General features: G+C 39.3%; 1 protein-coding gene across 1 annotated transcript in view; it reads left to right on the top strand.

Annotated features, from left to right (window-relative positions):
- Positions 1–21,965, top strand: part of AKAP6 (A-kinase anchoring protein 6) — a 503,112-nt gene that overhangs the window by 326,521 nt on the left and 154,626 nt on the right. The gene's annotated exons all lie outside the window — the stretch shown is intronic.

A 21,965-nucleotide genomic window follows, 5' to 3' on the forward strand; every position in this document is an offset into this window, starting at 1 on the left:
AGTCAGACATGAATTTCACTTTCACTTTACAGTAAAGCTTACTTTTAGTGTTCAATTAAGAACAGAATTCAAGTTTCAATGTATTTTCTGTATTGTAAAATATTCACCTATGATTCTTCTTGATTTTGGGAAGATCCCTAGAAATTCCTAGAAGGGACAAAGTATCCCATTGATCTGCCATGTTTGTCACAGAGTCACAAACTCTATCTGAATGATGTTAGATTCATTCTCTTAGGAGAGAGAAAGGGGAGGAGAGGAGGGAGAGTTAGAGAATTAGTGCTTATGAAGCTGAGCAACTCAGATTGGGACCTTAACCACAGTCTTTTTTTTTTTAATTTGTTTCTAATTGGTGGAAAATTTCAGAGCGTCTTAATTGAGAGTACACACCTGGTCTCAAGACTTAATGAAGTTCAGGTTCTTGATGTCTTGTGGCAGAAAGAATTCAGTGAGAAACAAAGTGATCAGTAAGAAGTGGATTTATTTAGAGAGAACTTCACTCCCGAGAAGGTGGGCCATCTCAAAAGGCCCTGAAACATGAGGTGGTTAGTTTTTATGGACTCAGTAATGTCATAGGCTAATGAGTGGAAGGATTATTTTGACTGTTTTGGAGAAGGGGCAGAGATTTCCAGGAATTGAGCCACCACCCATTCTCTGACCTTTGATGACTGACCATGGAACTGTCATGGTGCTGGTGGGTGTGTCACTTAGCATATGCTAATGTACTGCTACTGCTGCTGCTAAGTTGCTTCAGTTGTGTCAGACTCTGTGTGACCCCATAGACGACAGCCCACCAGGCTCCCCCGTCCCTGGGATTCTCCAGGCAAGAACACTGGAGTGGGTTGCCATTTCCTTCTCCAATGCATGAAAGTGAAAAGTGAAAGTGAAGTCGCTCAGTCGTGTCTGACTCTTCATGACCCCATGGACTGTAGCCTACCAGGCTCCTCCATCCATGGGATTTTCCAGGCAAGAGTACTGGAGTGGGGTGCCATTGCCTTCTCCATGCTAATGTACTACAAGCATATAATGAGACTCAAGGTCCACTGGAAGTCAGATCTTCTGGCATCTTGGACCTAGTTGGTTCTAAGCAGTCTGATGCTGGGAGGGATTAGGGGCAGGAGGAAAAGGGGACGACAGAGGATGAGATGGCTGGATGGCATCACCGACTCGATGGACATGAGTTTGAGTGAACTCCGGGAGTTGGTGATGGACAGGGAGGCCTGGTGTGCTGCAATTCATGAGGTCGCAAAGAGTCAAGACACGACTGAGAGACTGAACTGAACTGAACTGATGGCTATGTCATTCTTTTAAAGGTTATAGCCTACTACCTTCCCTCCTGTTTCAGTTATAATTGGGTGATCACTCTTTTCTCATCAGTTACCTTTTACCCTGGTGATACTATTCAATTCAATGGTAACCCTTATTCCTTCATATTTTTCATATCTGAGGGGAAAGAGAAAAGATGGTAAAGAAGATAGAGAAGGGAAAGGAAAAAAAGTAAAATAGTCAGTAAAACTAAAAATTGTTTCCTAAAGTGTCTATCATTCAGAAATAATTGGAAGATAAAATACAAAAAGCCTGGTTGATGCTGCTATGTTAATTTATGCCATATGGATGGATGTCATAAATAATCACAGTTTGTATTTTCACTGTCTTTCCAGTTTGTCTTTCAATTTAGACAATATTGGTATTTCTGGGTTACTTTTAAGAAATGGTAGATAGAGTTGACACTTTGAGGATTAAATATAATTGTATATCTGTATACCTTGTACTCAGTACGATACTGCAGATTGCAACTGAGGGGGAGCACAGTCTGCTACCCCAAAGTGTGCCACTTTGGATGTAGATGGTTTAAGCAGAAGGCTATTAAGACCCAATAGTCTCAGAAAAGAATTCTTACTTGTCCCTTCTCTGCCTGAAGGAATTTAGGAGACCAGTAATAGAGAGCTAGCTATTACCAGGGATAACTTTTTATATCAGGAAGACTGATGTGCATGACATGGTAAACATTTGTTGGCCAAACATCTAATCTCCCTTTCCTTTGAATTTTCTTCTCAAGTCCTAAGTCCTTACTCCCTTCCCCTTACCTCAAGATGGTACTTAAGCCTCGATGCCTGACTGCCATTGAGTCTCAGGTTTTCATGGAGATTCTATATTACATAATTAAATTTGTTTTCCTCCTATTAATCTGTCTTATGTCAATTTAATTATCAGGCCAACCAAAGGAGAGAAAGGAAAAATTTTCCTCCCCAACACAATGAAAACATCATTATTGCTCAGAGTTAGGGGTAGATGGTTGAGCACTTTTACATTTTGGGGTAGTTTTCCTTAATAGTAATTATTATTCTGAAACTATTTTTTGGGAATTGAATATTCTAATAAAATTGAAGTCAATTCTAAGTGTACCAGTCTATGATGCTGCTAATTTAAGTTCTTTCACCTCAATGAGAAGCTTCCCTGGTGGTACAGAGGTTAAGCATCTGCCTGCAATGTGGGAGACCTGGGTTCGATCCCTGGGTCGGGAAGATCTCCTGGAGAAGGAAATGGCAACCCACTCCAGTATTCTTGCCTGGAGAATCCCATGGACGGAGGAGCTTGGTGGGCTACAGTCCACGGGTCGCAAAGAGTCGGACACGACTGAGCGACTTCACTTTCACTTCATCTCAATACTTACCTAACATTCTGTTGCTCTTCTACCTTGGTGGCATCTGTGAACTATGGGGATCTATATCTGGTTCTCGTGTGATTCCAGGTGAAAATGTTAACTGTACCTCAAATTAAAGGATAAATTCTATACAGTTTGAACAGTTTATTATTGAATGTTTTAATAAATCTTTGTATTATTTATTTATTTGATTTTAAGGTATTCTTTCTTTTGCTAGATTTATTCAGATATAATTGACATACAAAATTATTTAAGTTTAAGGTGTACAGCATAATGTTTTCATATATGTACATATTGCAAGATGATCACCACCATAGTATTAATTAACATCCATCACCTTATGTGGTTATAAAGCTTTTTTCTTTGTGAAAATAATGTTTAAGTTCTACACCTTTAGCAACCTTTCAAACATACAGTACACTATTGTTAACTATAGCTGTCATGTTTTACATTGAATTTCCAGGGGTTAATCTTTTAAAATGTTGATATCAAGCTTTCAGGTAACTCTGATGTGTAAGGCAAGGTTCTGAATGCTTTAGGAGTTTCCTTGACTATAAGAAGCTCACTATTTAGTTAGGAAAATAAAACTAACACAAGATTTGGAACTGGGGAGATGTTAGTGTTGGCCCTTAAAGGACTTTTTGATTTTTTCTAAGAGAGTGAATATTAGAGAAAGTCTTTCATGGAGGGGAAATGCTTGCAAAGACTTGGAAGTAGGAAGCTTCTGGTTAGAAGCCAATGATGAATAGACAAATGGCCTAGGGAAGAAGATTGTGTAGAGGAGAATGGAAAATAAGACTGAAAACAGAAGATTAGGGTTAGAATGGGGAAAACATTCTTTTTTTTTTTTTTTTTTGCAGTCCTTTGGACTGCAGAGAGATCAAAGGAGTCAATCCTAAAGGAAATAAATCCTGAATATTCACTGGAAGGACTGAGGCTGAAGCTGAAGTGCCAATACTTTGGCCACCTGATGTGAAGAGATGACTCATTGGAAAAGACCCTGATTCTGGGAAAGATTGCAGGCAGGAGAAGGGGATAACAGAGAAAAAGATGGTTGGATGGCATTAACGACTCAACGGACATGAGTTTGAGCAAGTTCTGGGAGATGGTGAAGGACAGAGAAGCCTGGAGTACTTAAATCCATGGGGTCTCAAAGAGTTAGACATAACTGAGTAACTGAACAACAATAACATTTTTGTCTTTCAGTTTTTGGAATGAAAACTGAAAGGTCAGTTTTCTCTCTAATCCCAAAGAAGGGCAATGCCAAAGAATGTTCAAACTACTGCACAATTGCACTCATTTCACATGCTAGCAAGGTAATGCTCAGAATCCTTCAAGCTAGGCTTCAACAGTATGTAAACTAAGAACTTCCAGATGTACAAGCTGGATTTAAAAAAGGCAGAGGAACCAAGATCAAATTGACAACATCTATTGGATCATAGAAAAAGAAAGAGAATTCCAGGAAAACATCTACTTCTGCTTCATTGACTATGCTAAAGCCTTTGAATGTGTGGATCACAACACACTGTGGAAAATTCTTCAGGAGATGGGAATACCAGACCACCTTCCCTGCCTCCTGCAAAACCTGTATGTAGGTTAAGAAGCAACAGTTAAACCAGGCATGGAACAATGGACTGGTTCAAAATTGGGAAAGGAGTACAACAAGGCTGTATATTGTCACCTTGCTTATTAACTTACATGCAGAGTACATCATGTGAAATGCTGGGCTGAATGACAAGCAAGCTAGAATCGAGATTGCCAGAAGAAGTATCAATAACCTCAGATATGCAGATGACACCACCCTAATGGCAGAAAGCAAAGAGAAAGTAAAGAGCCTCTTGATGAAGGTGAAAGCAGAAAGTAAAAAAGCTGGTGTAAGACTCGACATTCAAAAAACCAAGATCATGGCATCCAGTCCTATCACTTTATGGTAAATAGATGGGGAAACAGTGGAGACAGACTTTCTTTTCTTTTGCTCCAAAATCACTGCAGATGGTGACTGCAGCCATGAAATTAAAAGATGCTTGCTCCTTGGGAGAAAAGCTATGGCCAACCTAGACAGCATGTTAAAAGGGAGAGACATTGCTGACGAAGGTCCATCTAGTCAAAGCTATGGTTTTTCCAGTAGTCAAGTATGGATGTGAGAGCTGGACAACAAAAAAGGCTGAGTGCCAAAGGATTGATGCCTTCTAACTGTGGTGGTAGAGAAGACTCTTAAGAGTCCCTTGGACAGCAAGGAGATAATACCAGTCAATCCTAAAGGAAATCAACCCTGAGTATTCATTGAAAGGACTGATGATGAAGCTGCAATACTTGACCACCTGATGGGAAGAGCTGACTCATTGGAAAAGACCCTGATGGTAGGAAAGATTGAGGGCAGGAGGAGAAGGGACGACAGAGGATGAGATGGTTGGATAGCATCACTGACTCAGTGGACGTGGGTTTGAGCAAACTCTGGGTAATAGTGAAAGACAGGGAAGCCTGGCATGCTGCAGTCCAGGGAGTCGCAAAGAGTTGCACAAGACTGAGCAACCGGACAAGAACAACAACAACATTTTTGTGTAGGAGAGTGAGTTGGACCATATTTCCCGATTTATGATGATCATGTCATGCAGAATATAATCAGAGATCTAAAGAAAGTCAATATGTGTTAAATCTCTTTTAAGATTAATCTATCTGTTTCAAGATAAACCTCTTTTTGTTACTTCCGTGAAATTCATCAGAAGTTGGTTGATACGAAACATGATAAAGATTCAGCCATCTTTTGGTGAATTGAATATAACAAAAGTAGAGCACTCTACTAGTGGAGCTAAGTTTGATTTTTTTTTTTCCTAAAGAAATGTGTTTGGAAACTGTATGCTTAAAATGTGTTTATGAAGCAATATCTATAGCAGAGATGATTATAAAAATATATTCAAAGTGAACATAAATATTTCTGTTTTTAATGTGACTTTTATTATCTGCCCATCAAATTTTAATTGTCAAAAGTGACTCTATTTTAATAAATCTTTCTCCCCTAAAAACTTTTTTCTTCCCCATTAATCTATATGGAAGTTACTCAACTGGGTATGGACTATTTTGTTTATTTTCAGGACCATCTTCTGTAATATGATAAGTTGGGTACTGTAGTTTTGGGAAGATCCCCTGGAGAAGGGAATTACTAACCACTCCAGTATTCTTGCTTGGAGAATTCCATGGACAGAGGAGCCTGGTGGGCTACAGTCCATGGGGTCTCAGAGAGTTGGACTCAACTGAATGACTAAAACTTTCTTTCAAGCTTTATATAAGGAATTTGTCATAATAATATCTCCAGAATAGAGGAAGAATTTGATAGACTTTTCGACTTCATTTTAACAGAATTGAGGGGTGCCCTTGCACCTGTTTCCAGGGCACTGCCCTCAGCAGTGATCTAGGAAGGATACCTGTCTCCCACATGGTCTCCTGGTAGCCCAGGTCCTGATTTGCCATAGGAGGGAGGGCCAAGGAATCCACTGTAACAGCTGGAAAACAGCTTTGTGAAACCTAGGAAGCCTTCATTGCCCAACTTGTCAGCTGAAAAGGAGCTTGGAGAGTGAAGGGTGAAAATACCGACTCCTGCTGACCCTGTGGTAGGCTGTGGTGAAGTGGTCAATGGTGGGAACAGACCCAGCTTTCTTTGAAGTCACTGGGAACAAGCAGTATTAGTAACTGCTTAAGAGAGCAAATGAGGCTACAAATCTAATATCATGCCCACTGCTTTTTCTTTTATTGTACCAACATTTACCCCAATGGCTGTGCTTTCTGACATTTTCAGTTTGGGATGTGAATGTAAGTTCAAGATGGACACTTTTTGTCATGGTCACTTGGGTTTCTCTTTGTCTAAAATACTGCCTTACACGTTGTAGGAGATCAGTGGGGACTTTGTTGTTTTAATTTTGTGCAATATTGTGAAATTCTTTAAAAAATTTTAATCAGGATATGTTTGCTTTTTCTATAAATGTGAGTTTTAAAAGGCTTATAATGTTTTTTACTGTAATTTTAGTACATCTTGGGACAAAAGAATACAGTGGTATGGCCACATGGGTGCCATTTATTCCATATAAAGATGAAGCTTTTTTCATAAAATAGGTAACAAGGAATATTAATAGAACTTAAAAATTGGCACATCTTGATTGATAATAGAAAAGAATAACATGAAAGTCAATTTTGTATTTTATAAAAATAGATAATTACTAGTGGCTCTGTACATGGTAGGTCTACAGTAAAGAATTATTCCAGTGCCTATGGATCTTTAAGATAAAACAAGGCAACATAGGTTGTTTTAAAAATGAAAGTTTTGCTAGTTTGGAACCTTAGGTACTAAATTACATTGAAACTACTATTTTCTTTGGTCCCTGGAAAGGATAAGAAGAGGTTAGGAGGTAGATAGTCACATTGTTAACTCAATTATAATCATTTGTTTATTTCTTATAAGGAAGATAACAGTCTATGGGGATTCATTTAAGTCAAAGTCTTCTGCCCTCCACTGAAAGATTATAATGTAGTTCATATTTAAAATGTGGAAGCTCTTGGCTCTGTATCTTGTAAAGAACATTCTTTTCTTGTTTTGATAGAGTTATCACTCATATTGTATATATCTCCCTGTTTAATATTTCAAATTTGGTGTGTACTTCAAAAGTGATCGTTGTTTTGTGATTTACAACCTTGGAGAAAAATAACATAGTAGTCATAACTTTGTAGTTTTTGTGATGCATGAAGATCAGATTTTTTAATGTTGGTTAATGCTTTGCTAATTAAAGTGTGCATGTTAATTAAAGCAGAGGCTAATGTTAATTACCTATATTAATGGAATCTCATGTAGCACCTGCCTGAAGCAATGGGTTCAATTTTCAAAATATCTCAATTAAGGCTGAAACTTTTGATTTGCATCTAGTAGGGTTTCAATTAACTGCATTGAAAACTTAAATAACACTCTTAGCGGAGCAAAATATCAGTGATTATATGAAGTGCAGTAGAGTTTGGTAGGTTCATTTCTAAAGGCTCCTTTCAGCCTAGCCATATTTATTTCTTATCTTCTGGTCAAAATTCTGTTCATCCACTAGGACTCAGTGAAAATACCATTTCTTACATGTATTTTCAATGTATTATTAGCTCCTTTTTGTTGTTCTTACTTCTTTTATGCCACTCTGCCTTGCTTTATAATTACCTGTTACAATCTGTGTCTTTTGCTAACTAGAAGCTCCTTACAGGCCTTATCTCCCTCCTTTACAAAGCCCAGCACACGTTATTAGATGATAGGATGTTTTCTAAGTTGAAGACACTCTAAGTGTTTACAAAACAACTAAATACATTTATTGACTGAGGCAGAAATGAGTGAATGTTTAACTTTCAGCACAAGAAATTACACTGTGGCTACATTTATAACTGCTTCAAGTTAAGCATGAAGTTGCTATTTGGGATCTTATTCCTTTGTCAAATAAAAGATGGATGTTGTTAATTTCAGTTAAATACGAGCTGAAATGGGAAGATGCTGCTTGTTCAATGTAAAATAGTGTTATGAGATCAGAGGATTTCCCTGGCTGCTCAGCAGTAAAGAACCCGCCTGCCAATGCAGGAGACCTGGGTTTGATCCCTAGGTTGGGAATATCACCTGGAGAAGGAAATGGCAACCCACTCCAGTATTCTTGCCTGGGAAATCCCATGGTAGAGGAGCCTGGTGGGCTATAGTCCATGGGATCACAAAAGAGTCGGATACGACTTAGCGCCTAAATAACAATAGTGAGATGAGAGAACTTGTGTTTATGCTGGCAAGGGTGATGTGAACACTCTTTTTCAGTCTCAGGTTTATAATCTGATGATTTTGCATACAGGTCTGGCTTGCGACCCCATAAGCACAAATGCTTTTAGTGAACTATTTATTGAAGAGTGCCATAGTGTGCTTGCTTTATCTTGGAAGATAACATGTTATCATGTGGTGGGCCCAAACTTTAAATTAACTAATTCAAAATATAGATAGATGCCTGTAGACAGGTACATTGTAATTAGTATGCATGTCATTTTTCTGGAACTTGCTGTTGTGTTTGCTGGAGTCCCAATAACAACCATTCCCATTGGGTTTGGGAAAGCATTATGAGCTAATGGTGCTAACCTTTTTGACATCTAGTATAATTGTGGTTTCAGAAAAATAGTTTCCATTACTCTACATAATTGAAGGGAGCAATAATCTCAATAAATATACACAAATAGACCCCACACTGATTTACAGACTCCGGAAATAAGCACCAGTTACCGCTGTTCCTTGGCAGACTTTGACTCTAACTGACTGTGGATCTCAGAGGACCAGGATTTGTCTTCATTCAGCTGTAGAGAATATCAAATGAACACAAGATTTCCATGTGTGAAGTATTGATATAACCAGCAAGGTGACAAGAAGGCATATAACTCCTTACTGTCCTGCTGTGCTTGGCATACTGATTAAAAAATATTTTAAGATTAAAAAGTAATAGTACTGTTTAGGCAAGATGTCAATTGTCATCTAGGTGGCAGGACATATGATTGCTGGAAATGAGATGTGAATGTGCCCATTAATGAAGAGTGGTATACAGGTGTAGAGGTGTAGAGGTGAAGTGATATGACACTATCACTTCATGTCGTAATTGGCTCGATGTTGGTTGGTTAGTTATTAGGTGGAATAAATGCAACATTTATTTGGAGGAATGTGACAAACATGCAGATCAGATTTCCCAGGATGAGGCAATGGGCCAGGTCTTCACAAGTCTGAGAGCAAAGTCACCAAAGCATCCATTCTCCACTGGGGCACCATTAAGGTGGCAGATGGCAGAGCATTAGCAGAAAGACATTGGGAACAGCTGGAAAACATCTGGTAGGAAGTGACAACTAAAGGGTGTACTGGGCTTTTCCTAATTGTGAGGCGATCGCTCAAAAAGCCTGGAAAGAAATGTCAATGTTTTGGTGGTGGGAGGAAGGAGTTGGCTGGAACACTACATTCCAGCTCAGGGATTTGAGAGAATTCTGAAAATAAGTGATTTTAGGGTCTGGTGAAAAGATTACAGGGGGAAAAAAAGGTTATAGAAAATTAACTTGCTTTTTCTCAAGTGCTAAATAAGAACACACTTTTTAAAGATGTCAGTAAGGCTTACATGGACCTGGAATCCACTTTAAGAAGATAGTTGATTCATCACCACCTTGTGAATAATATTTAAAACATACGATTTTGAGGGTATATGGAAAGGTTATGTGTTCATAGAGAATATGGAAACACTAATTAAACTGGAGTGAGGAAGATGGACTATTTAATGACTTAAGTCACTATTCCTCTTTCTTAATTTACTATCTCATGATTTTTCTAGAACCTACATGAAATATAAAAAGGCGTTTGGGCTATTTCTGTCACTGTATTTCTTCTTTTTTTCTTCACTCTTGCCTTTTGTCCTTGACTGTCTGTGTCTCAATGCTTATTCTCCCACTTTCTCACAAGGATCACCTGACTTTTCATAATCTCTAGCTTTCAAGACTCACCACAGAGAGTAACGTTTCATTTGGGGAACTTAGTATTTTCTAAAGAACAGGCACAGTGAGGACCACATGCCCTAGAGGGCTGATAGGTAAAATTAGGAGAAGGCAAAGGCCACTGCTGCCTGCTATAAGACTGGGACAGATTGTCTTGGAGGTTACCAGGTGAGTCCTTAGTTGCTCCATGATGCTTGTATTGGAATGTGCAAGCCTCCATGTGTTGGGATGGAAACAAGAGTCTGAGAAGGTGCCAGGGGATCTGTGACCAGCCAGAAGCAAGAGATCAGAAAGGAATAGGGATAATATCTCCATAAACAAGTAATAGGGCGACAAGGTAAATGTAGGAAAGTCAAGAGCTCAACATGCACTGTAACCTTGGCCCTAAATTTCTAAGTTATCCCAGGACCCCTATGAATCCCACATATCAATACATCATAAGGATAACAGGTTGTTACTGGTTGGGGATCAGTAATCCGAACTGGCAAGAAAAAGATCCCTACAGTGAGGTCAGGTTGCTCACCATATGCAGAGTGTGTAAAGGGAAGGAGTGACAAGGTGGCTGAGTGGGGAGCTGTACCCGATAGTCATTGTGTGGACACTGCGGTGGTGCCCAGCCACTAAGGTTGCATAATAAGTATCATTGCTGGAGGTAAAGGAGCAGAGAGTTTTGCTTGAGTCCAGGAGCCACAGGACAAGGTACACTGAGCCTCGCAGAAGGTGACTGATGTGCATACCTTACCCACAGATTTTGTGCTACTTCCCATCTGTTTTAGTTGCCTTTTCTGAGACTGGTTAGGGATTGAAAATCCTGGTTGCAGAACTGCTGGCTTGAGAGGATACTTGGGATGGTTATTTAAAAAAACACTAGACTTGGAGCCAGAACCCTTTGGCTCTTCCTCTTGTTAGGTCTTTGATTTTGGACAAATTTATTTGATCTCTGGTCTCTGCATCTGTTGAGTAGAGATAATAATACCTGATCTACCTGAGCATGGCACAAGATTGTTATAATTGTCAAAGGAAGAAATGTATGTGTAATCACATAACCATGAAAGTATAAATGTAATTTGTTATCAGAGTATCAATATCCTATTAGCAAGTGATTCCTGATCGAGCGCAACATTATTCTCAATGATTTGAGCATTTGTCTAGGTAGCCAGTGATTAGTGAACTGATATAGATGAGAGATAGTAAATCCAGGTTTTTACCACATGTAATAAACCTGTTAATTTGTATACTGGCTCAAGTAACAGGACAAAATCAATACTTGTTTCATAGGAGACTAGATTATTTGGGATGGAACTATAAAAAATGAATAATTATATACAATATAAAACTTTATATTTCTTTTAAAATATCCAATACATAGTAGAAAGTTTCATTATGGATATGGTATTCTGACTAAAAGTAAAATGTTTGTCATTAGAAAAATATAGTTCTTTCTTAGTGCTGGTTCTCAGACTTCAAAGTAGCATATTGAAGATAGCAGTGCATTTAATGGTAATATAAAATGATTTTGTTCCTCACTGTCATCTTTTTCTTCAACATATTTCTATTTCAGAACCCTACAAAAGTATTTGAAAACCATATATATAATGAGGTTGTTAATATTTTAAATCAATAAAGAACTTATACAACTCAATAGCAAAAAAAGAAAAGAAAAGAAAAACCAACCACAAATAACACAATTAAAAATTGGGCAAAGGACCTGACAGACACTTCCCCAAAGATGACATATGAAAGGCCAACAGATACAAGAAAAGACGGTGAACATCGCTAGTCATTTACTAGAGAAATGCATATTAAAACCACAATGAGATATCACATCATGCCTGTTAGAATGGCCATCATCAGAAAGACAAGATAACAAGTGCTGGTGTGGATGTAGAGAAAAGGGAGCTCTTGTGTACTGTTGGTGAAATTGTAGATTGGTACAGCCACTAGGTAAAACAGTATGGAGGAGCCTCAAAACATTAAATATAAAACTATCATATGATCTAGCAATTCCATTTCTGGGAATATGTCCAGAGGAAATGAAAACATTAACTTGAAAAGGTATCTGCACCCCCATATTCATAGCAACATAATTTGCAATAGTCAAAACAAGGAAACAACCTAAGTGTCCATTAATAGATGAATGAATAGAGAAGTTCTTCAAAGTAAAATATTATTCAGCCATAAAAATGAGGTAATTCTATTATCTGTGACAAAATGGATAGACATTAAAGACATTGTGCTAGGTGAAATATGTCAGAGAGAGAAAGACAAATACTATATGATCTTGCATGTGTAATCTAAAGAAAACAACTCAAAAAAATAATCAGACATGTGGTACCAGAGGCAGAGGGTGTGGGAGGGGGATTGGAGGAAGGTGGTAAAAAAAAGGTACAAATTTTAAGTTTTAGGATAAATAAGAACCAAGGCTGTAATGTACAACATGACGACTATGATTAATACTACCATATGATACATAGGAAAGTTGTTAACAGAGTGATTCCTGAGAGTTCTCATCACAAGGAAATTTTTTTCTTTTTTTCTTTCTTTCATTTTATATGAGATGATAGATGTTGACTGAAATTGAGATAACCGTTCCACAGAATGTATGTAAATCAAACCATCATGTTATACTCCTTAAACTTATACTGTAATGAAAGTCTATTATTTCTCAATAAAACTGGGGGAAAACTCCACTCAAACTGAAGTCCCAGAAGCCCTTAAATACCGATTTGAAGAAACAGGTGAATCATTATACAAAATGTTTTATGTTCTAGATTTGTCTGATTGCTTCCTCATGGTGTCTTGTAGCTTTTTCCTCTACTCCCTATTTGCTATAACCTGTAAATTTGGTCCAGAGGCTTCCTTGGATTCAAGTTAAATGTTTTTGGTATGCATACTTCATACCGTATCTCATCAAGTTGTGTTGTCCACTCTTTGTGATGCTAAATTGGTGGCAGCCAAATATCTTCTTTGTAGAGATGAGATTTTCCTTATAGTTAGTCGTAATTTGTAGGACAGTGCCTTGACATCATGTGAATATTTAGTTCTCCTTCAAAGCTTTGTTTAATAGTTTTAGAATCCATTGATGATTCATGCTGGAATCAATGATTTCCTTGGAGATTGTGAACTGGTAGTTTTCTATTTCTTCCATATTTTTAATTGGCATTTTTTTTTCCTATAAAGCTTCCTCATATCAACCTAAGATAAACAACTTTTTACTTACCAACTTTGGGGTACTAGTCATCTTAATTAGTGATACTTCTTGTCCTCTCTTTTGAGTATAATTATATGTTGATTGTTTTTTACTTACAACTCCTCTTTTTTGATGTTCTGATTATCTAAAATTTCTAAAAGGGAGCCTCCTCATGATGGCTTTTGTATTGTTTGGATATTCCCATTAGTCAATGGATGCTTCTTTGCTTTCTGGTAGAAAAAAATGTCCCAGGCTTACTTTATTCTTTTCCTGCCCCAAACTTTTAAATACTTTTTAAAATAATCAGCTCTTTTAATATATAAACTTCACCAGACCATCTCTTTGACTCATTCATTCATTTAGCAAGTATTTGTTGACTGTCTATTATATGTCAGGAACCTGCAATATCAAAATAAGTCTGGTTCATATCCTATTCTTGGAGAACTTAAAATCTGATAGGATAGAGCAATCATGAATACCTATAAGGTGAGAAGAGGTGCATATTTTATAATATAGGTGTGAATTGTGAGTCCAGGAATTCAGGTGTGGTGAGTGGTTATTGAGCATGGAGGAATGTATGGGGTGTGGAGCTTCAGAAATGGAGAAGTGGTTGGGAAATAGAGATGGAAAGGCTATACACCTGGGAGGACATAGTTTAGTCAGAAGAGAATATCAGTGGTGTTTGCTGTTTGTCAGAAAACGAAGTTAAAGAGGATTCAGGGGAAGGTGGACTGGGATCCAGTCATGAGTGGTGTTTAAATATTGTGCTAAGACATTTGAATTTTATTCTAAAGAAAATGGCAACCACTGAAAGACCTTTGTTCATTGTTGTTATTTTTGATTTTAAAATCAGAACAGTGATGTAACTGAAGATATACTACATTAATCCTCATGTGTGTGTGTATGTGTGTGTCTATTAGTCACTTAGTTATGTCCAGTTCTTTGTGACCCCATGGACTGTAGCTTGCCAGGCTCCTATTTGCCATTTCCTTCTCCAGGGAATGAATCTTCCCGACCCAGGATTGAACCCAGATCTCCTGCATTGCAGGCAGATTGTTTACTGTCTGAGCCACCAGGGAAGCCCATTAATCCTCACAAATAGGTCTCTCATATGTGGGCCATCATAAGGGGAAATGTAACCACATTGCCAGTAGGTTATTTGTTGAACAAGTTGTCTAGTAGTGGGCGTACTGACTCGAATGTGAGGGTTCTAGCTAATCCTGTGATTTGTGTCTTATGTGCAGTAGCGGATCACCAAAATGTTTTAATGTTACTTCATGGTGAGGGTTGGTTCAATTGCTCATAACTATGAGAAGCTCTGGGCTTCTCTGGTGGCTCATTGGTAAAGAATCTGCCTGTCAGTGCAGGGGACATGGATTTGATACCTGTGTCAGAAGATCCCCTTGGAGAAGGAAATGGCAACCCACGCCAGTATTCTTGCCTGGGCAATGCCATGGACAGAGGAGCCTGGAGGGCTACAGTTCATGGGGTTGTAAAGAGTTGGACATGACCTAGCAACTCAGGATGCACCCATGCATGAGAAGCTCTTTGAAGCCCAGATAACTCCTTCTTTCTTGGTTCTTTCTCCAAAATTTGATAGAGTTATATCTCCAGATATGAACTTATATAGTCAACTTCAATTATGTAAGCTACAGCAATAAGTAAAATAATGTGAACAACCAAAATGCTGCTGAAAATTCAAATTGAAATGAGACTTCCTATGCTCTAACTTTGAGGCTTCTTTTATTTTTATACTTATTACAACTTGCATTATCTAGTTTCTCAGCTTAATTTAACATATCATGTAAAAGATGAAATGAACTAGATGCTGTCACATCAAGGACAGCAAGGAATAACTCTTCTAACCTGCATATGGCAGAAGGCATAAGTTGTTAAATCAGAAACAATAACTCCAAAATCGCTGTGCTTAAGCTATTCTGTGTGAAGAAAATAGCCCCAACAGTACCTGCAGGTATAACCACATCATAATTGGTGTTTCTATCTTGACAGTCATACACAGAACAGATTCTGTTTAAGGATGTGAAATATCTCAGACTTCCATTCTAAATGGAAGAAATGAAGCTCAAAGAAAAATAATCTGGGACTTCAAGAGGTAAATTGCCCCATCCCTCTCCCCTTTGATAATTGACAGCCTAATGAGATAAGTTTTGGAGTCTCTCTGAACTCATCTTAAGGAGGTTCCCATGTATTAATCATTTTTATTCTCTTTGGTTCCTTGTGACGTGAACTTTCCCATCCTGTTGTATGTTGTCCAACTGTACTTCCTGTCACTTTGAGAATCCTGCTTCTGCCATGGCTTGGCATGAAATATATTTTCTCCATGTCTTAGCTCAACTAATTATTTTATCTCCAGGGTTAGAGCATCATACAGACCAGCTAAAATTAAGCATCAACACTTTAAATTAAAATGTATAACATAAGGCTTAATTGCTACCAAGTTTTCTTGTTTGCAATTCTTAGACAATCTCAGTCTATGTTAAACTGAAGGAATCTCAGGAGACTTTGGTCAAAGCAGCCCTTTAAAAGGAATTGATCCTGTTACAGCTCTGGAAATCTTTTGAATGCCACCATTTATATCTTATCACTCCATTTGGCAACCTGAAGTGTTTGTCACCATGTCCAAGGATCTTCGCTTTAGGACATCGCCTCTCCTTCAGGCTTCCTTGAAGAATTGTTTGTGAGCCTGCACTCAACAACCCATTTATCCATTCATTCAATCAACACACAATTTTCTGACGTCGGGGATACAATTATGATACAACTAGGGGATAAAACTAGAAAGATGAGATCTCTGTCCTTATAGAATTTACATATCAGTGAGATAAGAATCAGAAAAAGCAAGCATGCAAAGAAGCAAAAAAAAAATCATTAAGTCCAATAACTATAATTTTAAGACGCAGTAAATATTAGGAATAAAATAAATAGGACCTGAGAAAGAAAATAATAGAGTATAGCTATCTTTGGTGAGATGATCAGGGAAGGAAGTACTATTTAAACTGACCGCTACAGGATATGAAGATGATAGTCATATGAAGAAGGAAGGAAAAATTCTGGGCAGAGGGGCCAGTATGGGAAGGAGCTGGGTTTGTTCAAGGAACTGAAAGAAGTCTGTAATACCTGGGGTGTGTGGGCAAGCATGAGAGCAGCTTAGGAGGAGTAATAGACGGTGAAGGACAGCCACGGCAGACCCCTGAGCATCCTGGGACCCAAGGAGAGTTGCCTCTGTACCGCACTGGTTGAGGCCGAGGTCAGATCATTCCTTTAAATAGACGTGGAGCATAGTATCTAGTATCTTTCGGTGTCATAGTTTTTTACCTTTTTCATACTCTTCATGGGGTTCTCAAGGCAAGAAGGCTAAAGTGGTTTGCCAATCCCTTCTCCAGTGGACTGCATTTTATCAGAACTCTCCACCATGATCTTTCTGGGTTGGTGGCCCAACACAGCACTGTGCATAGTTTCATTGAGTTAAACAAGGCTGTAGTCCATGTGCGGAGAAGGCAGTGGCACCCGACTCCAGCACTCTTGCCTAGAAAATCCCATGGACGGAGGAGCCTGGTAGGCTGCAGTCCATGGGGTCGCTAAGAGTTGGGCACAACTGAACGACTTCACTTTTGCTTTTCACTTTCACGCATTGGAGAAGGAAATGGAAAGCCACTCCAGTGTTCTTGCCTGGAGAATCCCAAGGATGGGGGAGCCTGCTGGGCTGGCGTCTATGGGGTCGAACAGAGTTGGACACGGCTGAAGCGACTTAGCAGCAGCAGCAGTAGTCAGTGTGATCAGTTTGGTTAGTTTTTTGTGATTGTGATTTTCATTCTGTCTTCCTTCTGATGGATGAGGATGAGAGGTTTGCAGAAGCTGGGAGGGATTAGCTGTGGGGAAAACAGGGTCTTGCTCTCAGTCAGTTCAGTTCAGTTGCTCAGTCGTGTCCAACTCTTTGAGACCCCATGCATCTCAGCACGCCAGGCCTCCCTGTCCATCACTGACTCCCAGAATTCACTCAAACTCATGTCCATTGAGTCAGTGATGCCATCCAGCCATCTCATCCTCTGTCGTCCCCTTTTCCCCCTGCCCCCAATCCCTCCCACCATCAGAATCTTTTCCAATGAGTCAACTCTTTGCATGAGGTGGCCAAAGTACTGGAATTTCAGCTTTAGCATCATTCCTTCCAAAGAAATCCCAGGGCTCATCTCCTTCAGAATGGATTGGTTGGATCTCCTTGCAGTCCAAGGGACTCTCAACAGTCTTCTCCAACACTACAGTTCAAAAGCATCAATTCTTCAGCACCCAGCTTTCTTCACAGTCCAACCCTCACATCCATACATGACCACTGGAAAAACCATAGCCTTCACTAGACGGACCTTAGTCGGCAAAGTAATGACTCTGCTTTTCAATATGCTATCTAGGTTGGTCTTGCTGTAGCAAGTCTTTAATCCAATTTTCTGCTGATGGGTGGGGCTGTATTCCTTCCCTGTAGTTTGGCCTGAGGCTGAACTATGTTAGGGGTAATGGTGGTAATGGCAACTTCCTCCGAAAGGACTTACACCAGCATGCCATGGCTCCCAGGTCTGCTGCAGCCAGAGCCCCTGCTGCAGCCAGAGCTCCTGTCTCCACAGCAGGCCAGTGCTGACCCCTGCCTCTGCAGGAGACATTCAAATCCTCAAAGGCAAGTCTGACTCAGTCTCTTGTGGAGGTCACTGCTCCATTTCCTGGGTCCTGGTGCATACAAGGTTTTGTTTGTGCCTCCCAAGCATCTCTGGAGGGTATGAGGTTTGATTCTAAATGCGATTGTGCCCCTCCTACTGTCTTGTTGGGCTTTTCCTTTGCCCTTGGATGCAGGTATCTTTTTTTGGTGGGATCCAACATTCTTCTGTCGACGGTTGTTTAGCAGCTAGTTGAGATTTTAGTGTTCTCGCAGGAGAAGATGAGTGCGCCTCCTTCTACTCTGCCATCTTGACTACTACTGCTGCTACTAAGTTGCTTTAGTCGTGTCCAATTCTGTGCAGCCCCATAGACGGCAGCCCACCAGGCTCCCCCGTCCCTGGGATTCTGCAGGCAAGAACACTGGAGTGGGTTGCCATTTCCTTCTCCAATGCATGAAAGTGAAAAGTGAAAGTGAAGTTGCTCAGTCGTGTCTGACTCTTCGTGACCGCATGGACTACATCCTACCAGGCTCCTCCGTCCATGGGATTTTCCAGGCAAGAGTACGAGTGGGGTGCCATTGCCTCCTCCATCCATCTTGACTACCAGGGGGAAAATATATTAATAGAATAATGGCCATAAAAAATAATACTGGAACAGTATGTTGAAATTTGACTGCTTTGGACACAGCAATGTTAAATTCTTTTCATTAGTCTGTTGGCTTAGGAGATAGCAATAGTTCATTTTTTTTTCACTCTTGTTCAGTCACTCAGTTTTGTCTGATTCTTTGTGACCCCATGCACTGCAGCACACCAGGCTTCCCTGTCCTTCACTATCTCCCAAAATTTGCGCAGACTTATGTCCACTGAATCGATGACTGTGGTCCTAAAACAAAGATCAGAAAAAAGAGTTAAGAAAAGTGAGGAAGAAGAAGGCCATAATTTTGTTTAATTTATGCCTTACTTAGAATAAAAGTATGCCTGATGGGTAGGAATCAAGCCTCCAAAGAGCAAAAAATGTATTTATAAATTTTTTTAGTCTCTTTCAGATATAATAGCAATGAGCTAGTGAGCATTTTCAAGAATAGCTAAAATACAAGCCCACCTTTTTAAGCTCTAAGAAGCAGTGATCGTCAATCTTTATAGTAATCAAGATGATGTAAGTGGGTGGGAATTACTGTTGCAATGTTTTGTGCAAATATGTGTGTGTGCGCACGTGTGTGTGTACGTCAAATAACCCCAGTAACTCTTTTTAAAACTTGGTAACTTGTATAAGGTGAAAGAGGAGAGTGAAAAAGCTGGTTTAAAACTCAACATTCAGAAAATTAAGATCATGGCATCTGGTCCCATCACTTCATGGCAAATAGATGGGGAAAGAGTGAAAACACTTTATTATCTTGAGCTCCAAAATCACTGTGGATAGTGACTGTAGCCATGAATTTAAAAGACACTTGCTCCTTGGGAGACAGGCTATGACAAACCTAGACAGCATATTAAAAAACAGAGATATCACTTTGCCAACAAAGATTCGTCTAGTCAAATCTATGGTTTTTCCAGTAGTCATGTATGGATACAAGAGTTGGACCATAAAGAAGGCTGAGCCTGTTTGGGTTTATATAACAGAATACCATAGACTGGGTGGTTTGTGAACTTCAGGCATTTATTTCTCAGTTTTGGAGGCTGGAAAGTCTGAGATCAAGGTTCTGGCAGATTCAGGGTCTGATGAGGGCCCTCTTCCTGCTTCACTGTGTCCTCACAGGTTAGAAGGGAGAAACAGCTCTCTGGGGTTTCTTTCATAAGAACACTAATACCATTCATTAGGGCTCCACCCTCATGACCCAATCACCTACCAAAGGCCCAACCTCCTAATACCATCACATTGAGGGTAGGTTTCAACCTATGGATTGCGGGGAGGGGGGCACACAAACATTTGTTCTTGTTCAGTGGCTCAGTCATGTCCCACTCTTGACCCCATTGACTGCAGGATGACAGGCTTCGCTATCCTTCACCATCTCCCATAGCTTGCTCAAATCATGTCGATTGAGTCGGTGATGCCATCCAATCATCTCGTCCTCTGTTGTTCCCTTCTCTTCCTGCCTTCAATCTTTCCCAGCATCAGTGTCTTTATAATGAGTCAGCTCTTCACAACAGGTGGCTAAAGTATTGGAGCTTCAGCTTCAGCAATCAGTCCTGAATATTCAGGGTTGATTTCCTTGGGATTGACTGGTTTGATCTCCTTACAGTCCAAGAGACACTCAAAAGTCTTCTCGAACACCACAGTTCAAAAGTGTCACTTCTTTTTTGTTACAAACATTTAGTCTGTAACAGATGTGTTTTGAGTTTTAGTTTTGGTTCTAGACTTCTCATTTTTGAGCATGTTACAACTGCAACCTAACAAAGAATTTTAAGTCAAGATTTTATTTAAGAGTCTTCTCTTTGGGGTTTGTAACAACCATTCTTTATACTCATCATGCTGCTGCTGCTAAGTTGCTTCAGTCGTGTCTGACTCTGTGTGACCCCATAGACAGCAGCCCACCAGGCTCCGCCATCCCTGGGATTCTCCAGGCAAGAACACTGGAGTGGGTTTTCCCTCTCCAATGCATGAAAGTGAACAGTCAAAGTGAAGTCACTTAGTCGTGTCCGACTCTTAGCGACCCCATGGACTGCAGCCTACCAGGCTCCTCCGTCCATGGGATTTTCATATATACTTGCTTTTACTCCTTGCTCTTCCACTTGCCCTCATTCTCCTCATCCTCAGCCCTCATTCTCCTCATCTCCAGCCCTCTCCTCACCCTTGTTGGGTGTCCTTTCCTCTTGGCAAGATAAGCTGACTTCTGAGGCTCTGGGTCTTTTCTGGCTGTGCAAATTAGAACCCCAAAGGAAATCCAGCTTCATGTGATCTCCTCCTGCCTGATATCCAGACCCTGTGAACACAGCCAGGATGAGCCTTAGATAGAGATGAGGGAGGTGGGCACTCAAGACTTAGAAGTCTTTGCAGACCCTCCTCACTGCTGCTGTGAAAAAAGGTTTCCATCCATTAGCCTTCCTTAAAATTATCTTGTAGATTAACACATTTCAGTCTTTCATTGAAGAATATTGAATTCATGAACTTAGAGGTGGGTTGTTAATCTTAATGCCTATAAATATTTGGTATGAATTAGTACATCAGATATCTTTCTGATTCAACAGCTAACAGGAATGAAGATGGGGATAGCGTGGACAAAGGTAGTGAGAGTTTTGTATAGAGGCTCTTACATATGACTTTAAGATTTACTCCAGTATTCTTAGGCAGCATTTTGGGTCCTTGCCTTTCTCATAGTAAGCACCCTCTGCTTTCATTAGAATTTTCTAATTAAAAACTATTATCTGCCTTTACCTTTTTATATGACTCTAGTAAATTGATTAATAATCAATATATTGTAAAGCAAAGTGTTTTCCCTAGAAAATTATTTTTATATTTCCTGCAAATATTTTTAAGTAAAATATCTATTGTAAGTTTTTAAATGACTTCTGATTTTCTTTGTTTTCTTCATCTTCAAATATTTCTCATTTATTAGTGAATCATATCTCAGTATAATCTAGATAAAATGTATTTTCTCTCCTTTTAAATACTTTTATATTCTCATCTGTTTTTATGGCATGTTATTGCATGTCTCCAGAGGCACACAGCATTTTTATTTTCAAGTAAATTTATATTAGTTACAGTCTCCAGCTGTTTTAGATATAGGATCATTTCCTGTCGGTACTGTTTCCAGGACAATTCCTTTTTTCCCTCACAAAAATGAAAAATGTAATTTAACAAAGACATCCTATAATTGCCTTCATATCTAGCAAGGTATCTAGCAATCTAAATACTTATTTTATTTAAAACATCTGTCTACATAATATCTAGTGATTGTTCAGGGCTATATCATTCTTGGGAAAAGCAGCTGCTGCCATTTTTATT

This window comes from Capra hircus, chromosome 21 (genome assembly GCF_001704415.2).
Source record: "Capra hircus breed San Clemente chromosome 21, ASM170441v1, whole genome shotgun sequence".
Taxonomy (NCBI): domain Eukaryota; kingdom Metazoa; phylum Chordata; class Mammalia; order Artiodactyla; family Bovidae; genus Capra; species Capra hircus.